Source organism: Melanostigma gelatinosum (assembly GCF_949748355.1).
Source record: "Melanostigma gelatinosum genome assembly, chromosome: 6".
Taxonomy (NCBI): Eukaryota; Metazoa; Chordata; class Actinopteri; order Perciformes; family Zoarcidae; genus Melanostigma; species Melanostigma gelatinosum.
In genome coordinates, this window is record NC_136639.1 from 23,241,343 (window position 1) to 23,248,646 (window position 7,304).

The following is a 7,304-nucleotide window of genomic DNA, read 5'->3' on the forward strand; positions in this document are numbered from 1 at the left end:
AACATTGAAGTCCTTACAATTGTTTGGTGCAGAATAACTAACTGTTAACTGAACTAATGTTCGGACTAACAGAGGCATAGCTGCACTATGTTTGATATTATTGTTAAAATATTAAAAGGCACAGCCTCTTGTGTGTTGGTGACTTGGTGACACGTGTAGTGCGGTCATCATTTTTTCTAATTTAATCTTTGATTATTCTTCAATGTTATCCAGAAATATTTCATGTTATGAGAAATCCTTACATTAATTTTTCCCTCTCAGCTGGTGTGAACTACATCATGGAACGTCCTGCACAAGAGGGCTACAGGGTCGTCCCGTACTCTTCTGATGACGGAGCAGGTGTAGTATGTGTTGAATATGTTTATTATGTAAAGGGTGAGTAGAGGTCAGGCTTGACTTTTTGGTCCCAGTTAAACCAGGAGGAAGAAGGACGAGGAGGAAGACGTCAGGTCCGACTGGGAGACCTTAGATTCCGGGTATGACTCCATGTTCGGGGATACAGAGGACGAAGAAGAGGAAGAGGAGGAGGAAGAAGAAGAGGGGGAAGAGGAAGATGACCCTTTCACCCAGCGGTTACCACCTATAGGAGTTTCTGGGAGGGGTTCTACCGAGTGCCGACTCCTCCTCCCTTTCCCGCTGGTCGTCCTCTCTCCCTCCCTTTTGGTGTGGAACGTCCTGAAGAGGCTCCGCCCCTGGTCCCCCAGAGGTCAGAAGAGTCCACCAAGAGGAGCAGGGAAGAGGACCGCACGGAGCAGGTAAGTGTGAAGAGGCAGAGGACCAGGAGCAGGAAGAAGATGAAGATGACCCCCTCACCCAGCGGTTACCACCCAGAACAGAGGTCTTCAACAGGGGAAATGTTTGGTTGATTAGACAATTAAAAAACTTTATTTTAATAGTTCAGTATTGTATGAAATATAACAGGTATCTTTATGCATGGCAGTGGCACTAATAGGCCATCACTCATTTTTCATTTCCACATTTATGTTTAAAATGAAAACATCATTTTGAATAGCTATGCATGATTATCATGCAATTGACAGACAATGTGTCACGGGGCATGATGATGGACTCAAACGCAGACCAGGGCCCCGTGCCACGTAAGTGGTTCAGCAAAGTCGATCAAATGTCCTGTTAGCCAGCCTACATTAACGAGATGATTGATGTCAGGCTATCTCGGTTCCTGCAAGGCTGATCCGCTCTCAAACAGTCTCGTTAATTCGAACCAGACGATCGGGATCAGGATGATTGCGCGTGCTCGTCCCACTTCAAAAGGGGGAAGCGTCGATCACCGAAACCATGATCTTCTAACAGTACAATGTTAAATAAAGTCAAAGAAAGAGCCGCTTTTTACTCCGCTGACGCGCAGGAGATGATCATGAACGCATATGAGGATTTCAAGACCATAATCACGGCAAAATATAACACCGTCACCGCTGCGAGGGCTAGACAGGAAGCACGGCAAAATATCACAGACAAGTTAAATGCGTAAGTGTTGGGAAAATGTATCAGCACATTTTAATGCCTCATCACCCCAATCAATCAGATATGTCTTTAAATGTGCCTGCTGGCAGTAGACTTCATGGAATGCATCATCGAATGAGATCTTATAGCGAAAATAATTATCTCAACTCTTTCAGAATAAGTAGATAAAAACAAGCCCAAAGAGTATCTAACTGATACGACTTAATATGAGGATATATGTACTGTATGCCCTTGTGTATCATGTAGCCTACTATATATGTGTATATACATGTATGTGTAGATTACCATATATAACTAGTTTGAATATATGTGTGTGTGAGAATCTGTTTATGGGCGGATCAGTATGTGTATTATTCATAATCAGACATTCAATCAATTGAAGCAGTGAAAAGAAATAGTGTGTGATTCTCTCTATTCTTATCATGAGTCCACCTTAATCATTTTCTACAGTAATGATATGCTGGTGTACTAATAACACTGTCATATCATTGTGAGTGCTTTAACCTCATGTATGCAACCAGCCATCAAGAGGACATGGGAGCAAGTAAACACTAAGCACACACAATTCAGAATGGTTAGTCAATACAATATCTGCCATAATGTAATGAACACATCCATAAGTTTATTAAGCGCCAAATGAACTTTACGAACAGCACGGCATGCAGCGGCTTTCCCCATGTTCTCCGCATCGCCGACACTGTACAACAACGTAGCACTCGCACAACAGCGCAAGGCTGCATCCAGTCTGTGGGGCAGTCGATGCTCTGCTGCGGCGTGTGGTGTTCAATGTATGGCTCAAGAAGGTCTTATAAATACATGATTTCTTGTCGGCAGAATCGATAGCGCTCGTATAGGAAGTCATCATGATGTGATAACGGATCTTGGCGATGTGGAAGAACTCTCTCCCTATAAAACGCTCATCTAACTAATATCCTCCTTCATCAGTGGATCTATGAGGAAGGGAGCTGTACATTAATGCAACAGAGGCTTCTTAGTTTGCTCAGCTGCTTTTAATGGATCACCGTGTGTCTCACTTTACATGCATTTCATGCATTTCATGAACTCCCGTATAATCCCCAGTATATGCGCAAGCGCATTAGATTACCGTATATGACAGGAGCTGCCATTTTTTCCGGGGGAGTGACAGTTTATCCAGCTACCTTCACTGAGCCTGCGCTGGAGCAGGTTCAAGCTTTTGGATGTGTTGCCATGGTGATTTTGCCGAACTTGCTTCGTGGAACCGAAAAGCCTGATCTGCGTCATCTTATCCTGAAAAGTATCCGGCTGACTAAATTAGACACGTACGTGGAACGGGGCCCAGAAGTAGAGTGAAATGGGAATTTAATAAACACTTAAATCAGAACGTGAACACTACAAGAACACACGCAAATCCAGCAGGACGAGGCAGACGAGGGGAACAGGACAAGACAAACGGGCGGTTAGAACACAAACAATGACCTGGCAGTGAGAGACTGAGAGACAGGGGTTTATAAAGTGACTTGAACAGGTGAGGAGAGTTGTGCTGATGAGGGAGTGCTTGATCAGGGACAGGTGAAGGGAGTTGGACTGGTGCTGAGGGAGTGGCTGACAGGTAGAGTGAGGAGCTACAGAAAAACACACACAGAACACACAAGGCAAAGCCTGATCGGGACACAATGTTGATATTGGCATTGGTATCAGCTGACTGTTTATAAATGGCAGTGGCACGGCCACCCTACTCACTGTACCTTGCACATGTTTAAAATCAAAACATGAATATATGAACCTGTGTAACCTGAATATATGAAACGTTGAAGACCCCTGACCTAGAAGTTTCTGGCAGGGGTTTCACCGAGTGCTGACTCCTCCTCCCTTTCCCGCTGAAATGGGGACTAGTACATACTGTATAACCTGTTACGTGAATTGGGGGGTGACCCCTCACGATTTTAAATTATTTTATTCGATAATAAAAAAAATTGAAAAATTAATTAATTCATTTTTTTTCTTTTTTTTTTTCTAATTGGGTTATTAAAACTAGATTCCTTATGTAAATGTTTTCAATTTATCTGGAAATAATTAGTAATAAGCAAATAGGAGGCCTTTCGTGTTAAACGCACGAAAGTTTGAACAGATCTTGCTCGGTGCCAACACTGATGCGCAGATGACAGGAGGTATCTGCCGGCGATGGATCAACCCTTGCGATCCACCAGAGGGACCCAGACTCCACGTGACTCTTGCCCGGCGGAGTTGGCCCCTCTCTGTATGAACCCCTGGTGCCGTAAGATGTGGCTTGAAGGAGGGGAAACGCTTTTTTAATTCGCTCCCTATATGATTTTCACACCTGGCCCTGCGGGAGATATTCGGGAGGAAGGGTTCCCGAATTCTCAGTCCCTATTTTTGCCTCGCGCACTGCTCTACTTTAAGAGTGACTTTTACCAGACTTTAAGTTTGCACTAAAATATTCTTCAATTGCCGACACAAACCAGGTCGATGGCTTGCTTGCTGTCCCGTCTGAATCGACCCACAGTAACTCACTTTGATAGTGTAATTCGGTCGCTCAGACTAGCAGTCGGTCTTATAAAAGTATTAACTTTTTCTTTTAATGTACATTGTTCCTTAACCCTTTCGAAATTGATAGGACCCTGCTTTAGAGCCCAAACCGTTATAAAGCTCTTTTAATACGCAAGCGGGCCTCTTCCGGGTGTCATTACTTACACTAGAGCGAAACTAATTTGAATAAGTATCAGTGTGGTTTGTGCATGTAAAGAATGCAATCAGTAGTGTGCCGAGCTGGATCAAACACAACTTACCTCAGGGGCTGAAGGGGATCTGCTGAGGCGTAACCCCCCTCTGGGCTGGTTTCTCAAGAAAATATGAAGAAAAGGATTTGGTCGAAGAAACCGATTCGTTATTTATTTATTTGCATTTAAATCAAAGTATAATCTCTTGGTCCAAAATACAGAGAAAAAAATCGTTAATCAAAGTATAATCTCTTCAGAGCAGTTTACAGACAAATTATCTTTAAAAGCACTGACTCAGTCAGCAGACTGGCTGGCTGTGTAGTCTACGGAGGAAAAAGTTAATGATTCACCCAGTGCAGGAATAGACCGAGTGAGCTTTCTCTCCTGACTCAACTTCAAAAAATCTTCTAAGTATTCTTAAAAACTCTGACTCTCAAAGTCCGGAGATCTGCAAAAAGTTAACCCCGTGCAGGCAGAAGCCCGCACGGGGTTCGAGACTGCTCACACGACTCCGCAACACTCCGCACAGCTCCTCACAACTCCTCTGCTGTTTCAAACTGTCACTATTTATACTCTTCTGGGGCTGGGGGCCCCTAGCACTTCACACATAACTTGATTGATGACACATAAATTCCCCCTTTCTTTTTATGTAATTCAATCTAAGTCATACACAATTTAACTGGTGATTATGAACTGTTGTTGAGAGGCAAGTAAAAGTTCTGAGTTTCAGGTGACATGTCTCGGCTTCAGGGCTGGTGTTAACATTGAAAATGGGGTCAAGGAGAGTGATATTTTCTTAAAGACAGCTGGTTTCATTGATAAAAACCTCCATATTTCTTGGCTTTTAGTGATACATAGATTCCACTCCACATTTAAAATTGCTGTCCAGACTCAATAAAAGATATGACGAGATTTCTGAGAGATGCCAGGTGATCGGTTAATGACCTTGATTGCTGATTGACAGCACCTGTGAGGAGGCTGTGTGTTGAGTCTTGTGGTGTATAAAACAGCATCTTGACTGTTGTTCTAGAGCCCTGTTCCCCGTCTGATCTCCAGCCTCTGGAGTTCAGTTCCCCTCTTGATCCCCAGCCTCTGGAGTTCAGTTCCCCTCTTGATCCCCAGCCTCTAGAGTTCAGTTCCCCTCTTGATCCCCAGCCTCTAGAGTGCAGTGCACCTCTTGATCCCCAGCCTCTAGAGTGCAGTGCACCTCTTGATCCCCAGCCTCTAGAGTGCAGTGCACCTCTTGATCCCCAGCCTCTAGAGTGCAGTTCCCCTCTTGATCCCCAGCCTAGAGTTCAGTTCCCCTCTTGATCCCCAGCCTAGAGTTCAGTTCCCCTCTTGATCCCCAGCCTCTCGAGTGCAGTGCACCTCTTGATCCCCAGCCTCTAGAGTGCAGTTCCCCTCTTGATCCCCAGCCTAGAGTTCAGTTCCCCTCTTGATCCCCAGCCTAGAGTTCAGTTCCCCTCTTGATCCCCAGCCTCTCGAGTGCAGTGCACCTCTTGATCCCCAGCCTCTAGAGTGCAGTTCCCCTCTTGATCCCCAGCCTAGAGTTCAGTTCCCCTCTTGATCCCCAGCCTAGAGTTCAGTTCCCCTCTTGATCCCCAGCCTCTCGAGTGCAGTGCACCTGATCTCCAGCCTCTCGAGTGCAGTCCCCCTGCAGTACCTCCGTGGACCCCCTGTTGAAGACCTCCTCTCTTATTCAACACAGCAGCTATCTGTAAAGTTGTAGCTGACATCTGTATCCAGAATAGGTGAGTTATCGCCTATCTTGTATTTGCTGAGGGATTTATGTGTCATGTTCTGAGTAATGTTGCATCTCATGAACTGTAATGTTTAATTTGTGAGATTTCTGCCCTGATGTGTGCTCATTTCCAGTCTCTAATCCTTGGTTTAGCCACAAAGAAACTATTACACATCTTATTGCACGCCAAGCTGTAAATTGGCGTGTGGGAATCACAAGCATTGTCATTCTTTAACTGTTCATAACAGATTCAATAAATGTAAAATGATATTACTGTAAAGGACCAAAGTGTCTTAAGATAAGATAAGAGAATCCTTTATTAGTGCTGCAGTGGGGACATTTAAAGGATTACAGCAGCATAGTGGATATTGCAAATGGAGACATAGTAAAAAAACAAGTATTTTAAGTAAATAAGTAATAAAACAGTGAAGAATATTAAATAAGTAAAAAAATCCACATTAACTAAGATATTTTATTCACGTTCTTTTGATTAAACAAAATTGCGACTGAATTTTAAATGTCCCAGTCTAATTATATGCTGGCATGCAGTAGCTACTTATTAATTGTGTGAACCACCTTGAAGCCTAATCTGTTTTTTTCCACTCATGAACTGAAACTGTTAATTATCTTGTGATTTTCCACATAGCTCTCAGGCCTACAGCTTAGGTCACTATTTGGTGACACATACACGGACGAATTTTCTTGTTTTTAACAATTCATTTCTACAGTTCCCTTGGTCTAACTGTTACCCAATTTCTTGTGTTTTATCCAATGGCGTTTTTTATAATGGTCTCCAGTAAAAATACAACTGCTGAACCTTTACTGGAAGTATGTAGCTCCACAACAAAGTTATCAGTTTAAATACACTTTAGAAAAAAATATGGAGACGACTTTCAGATTCCTCAATGTAGTTCAAAAGACTGAAAAACCTCACAACCAAAAAACATATTTGTTCATGTTAAAGACGGCCGTAGAGAGGGTGGTAATATTGTAATTCAACTGATCCGTACAAACCAGTGCTGCATGTTGTCCTTAAATCATCAAATGTTATTGGTGAGTAAACAGATGTTTTTGTTGTTGTTGATAAAAGGTCATCCGTAATGCAATTAGTAACATGTAGCTGTTCCTGATGAGGCATCAGTGTGTCTTTAGAAAGCAGCACTGCATGCATACGTCCAGCAGAGGGAGGAAGAATTCTGCCACTTGCTCCTTGAACTCATTTCTGCAAGTGACATGCAATAATTTATCCAGACGGTACACATCTTCTACCATATTAAAGGAGAATACACACGAGACAAACATTAAGATGTAAAAATTACACATTTTTATTCACACTGGACTGCACCTCAATGTGTTAGAAA